This window comes from Monopterus albus, unplaced genomic scaffold (genome assembly GCF_001952655.1).
Source record: "Monopterus albus unplaced genomic scaffold, M_albus_1.0 scaffold31.1, whole genome shotgun sequence".
In the NCBI taxonomy this organism is placed as follows: Eukaryota; Metazoa; Chordata; class Actinopteri; order Synbranchiformes; family Synbranchidae; genus Monopterus; species Monopterus albus.
The window spans coordinates 3,999,855-4,002,213 of record NW_018127911.1 but is presented as its reverse complement, the minus strand read 5'-3'; the positions used below and the strand labels follow the sequence as shown (position 1 = coordinate 4,002,213).

The window sequence follows — 2,359 nt, the reverse complement described above, 5'->3', positions numbered from 1 at the left end:
GTATAATACTATTTATGTGAATTTGTGCCACAGATAATATTGTGGCAGATACCATGAGTTCAAATGAAACATGCTGCTCTAATGACAATCTGGTCATTTTACAAACAAAAAGTGAAATATGAAGCAACTCAATTCAAATGACTTTACTGGCATCAAAGTTTAAATAAACAACATCGCCAAACTATCAAAACACAATTTATAACTTGTATTTAAATAATTCAACAGCATAATTCCAAAGGTTCTGTTGCCATGTCAACCTGTGATGTCATCAACTGACATCAAAGGACAACAGCCTCCATTAAAGGGAACCGAATTCACATCACTTGCTAACTTCTGCTCCTGAGTGCAAACCTGAAACAAGTTTACTTGTGAAAGGATAAACCCTCTACAGTATCAGCCAATTAACTTCTGCTCCTGAGTGAAAACCTGAGACAAGATTACTTGTGAAAGGATAAACCCTCTCCAGTATCTGTCAATTAACTTTTGCTCCTGAGTGAAAACCTGAGACAACTTGTTAGAACTTCTGTCTTTTTGAAAAGGATTGGAAAACTTCGCAGACGTTACTGAAGTAAGTAGGTTTCAGGATTCAAGATTCAAGATTTTTATTTGCCATTTATGCATAAACACACAGTCTAGGCATATAGGAATTGTTGTGCAGGGCTCTCCTGGATTCAAGTAAAGAGTTTAAAGCCAAAAGAACAAACACCTAGTCAAAGTATAATATTACCCGAGAATACAAAAATAGTTAATAAAATTGTGGATACAAGAATAAGATAACAGATAAAATGGGGAGTTTCAAGTATTGCACATGGTATTGAACATAATGGAAGCGTATATGGTATTCTACTTAGTAGAGTAATGAGGGGTTATTGCACAGGTTTTTCACATTTTAAGCTTAACTTGTATATATTGTGTATTTATTTAGTTTTTATGTTGTGCACATTGGGGGCCATTGAGTCAAATTCCTTGTATTCTTGAAATACTTGGCAACAAAGTTTATTTTTATGGTTATTTTGTATTTGCCATCAGTCTACAGGGAAAAAGTTGTTGTAAAATCTTGTTCTGTGTGTGATGATACTGTCCGCTCTGCTATTCTTGAGGTGGTGGGTGTAGTTTTTGTGTGTGAGCTGGGTGGAGTGAGTCTCTGATTATGTTCTCTGCTCTTTTGCGACAGCGCTGTGTGGATATTGGCTCCATAGCAGGCAGTTCAGTCCCAATGATCCCAATTTCCATCAACAAAATGGATAAGTACTGCTGCACTGACTCCCAGAAATTGAGATCTGCCCACTTCCGGCCTCTGGAGAACAGCAAAAGTCTGGGATGTGAGGTCTGAAGGTCACAAGGTGACACCAGAACCTCGGACAGCACATTTACAAGGACGAGGGAGGTGGATGCGAGGGAGGTGGATGCGAGAGAGGCAGCGACAAAGATATGGATCATTGGGTCCAGTTACATACATCGTGGGGAGAAAGCTGCGCACAAGATGTTTGGTCAGAACTTTGGACCTAATGCCATAGTTGAGTGGTTTGGAAAAGGGGCATGCGCTGGAGTGGGGTTCTTCCCCGTTTCTATGGAGAGCTGGCCAAAAACAGAGGCCCCCCGACATTTTGGTCGTCCACGCTGGTGGCAACGATCTGGGCCTGACTCCCCCAAGCAAACTTGCATCTCAGATGCAAATAAAATTGATGCAGCTTCGCAAAGAGTTTCCTTCAATGACAATTTTGTTTTCCTGCATCAATGAGCGGCAAATGTGGAGATATGGGCCTCCACAGAATATTAACAATGACAGGAAGATGGTCAACTCACTGATGAGAAAGGCTGTTGGCTGCTTTGGAGGTGAACTTATTGAACATCCGCTCCTGAGGTTCTTCAATAGGAAAATATTCCTGCCAGATGGAGTGCACTTCACTAACAAAGGAAACCGTATCTTTCTGACCAGCATCCGTGGATCCTTGAACAAGATCCTTCAGGCATCTTGTCCAAAAGGGCCACACAGCAAAATGTGCACTTTTAAAAAGAATGCAGCTGCTGCAGTGGTCCAAGTCCCACAAGAGGAGGTCTCAAGGTTGCAGAGTGACACCAGAACCTCAGACAGCCCACTCAGAAAGAAGATGAGGAAGGTGGACACGAGAGATGCAGCAAAAAAGATATGGATCATTGGGTCCAGTTACGTCCATCATGGGGAGAAAGCTGCACACAAGATGTTTGGTCAGAACTTTGGACTTAATGCCACAGTTGAGTGGTTTGGAAAAGGGGGCATGCACTGGAATGGGGTTCTTCCCCGTTTCTATGGAGAGCTGGCCAAACAGAGGCCCCCTGACATTTTGGTCGTCCACGCTAGTGGCAACGATCTGGGCCT

The 2,359-nt window shown here is 42.4% G+C and overlaps 1 long non-coding RNA gene across 1 annotated transcript; it reads right to left on the bottom strand.

The window, feature by feature from the left end:
- Positions 1-932, bottom strand: LOC109958301 (uncharacterized). Its single transcript, XR_002274656.1, has 2 exons — positions 502-932; positions 1-426 (listed from the first exon to the last, which is right to left on the bottom strand). It is a non-coding gene; the product is annotated as an uncharacterized LOC109958301 (long non-coding RNA).
- Positions 933-2,359: the final 1,427 nt, after the last annotated feature.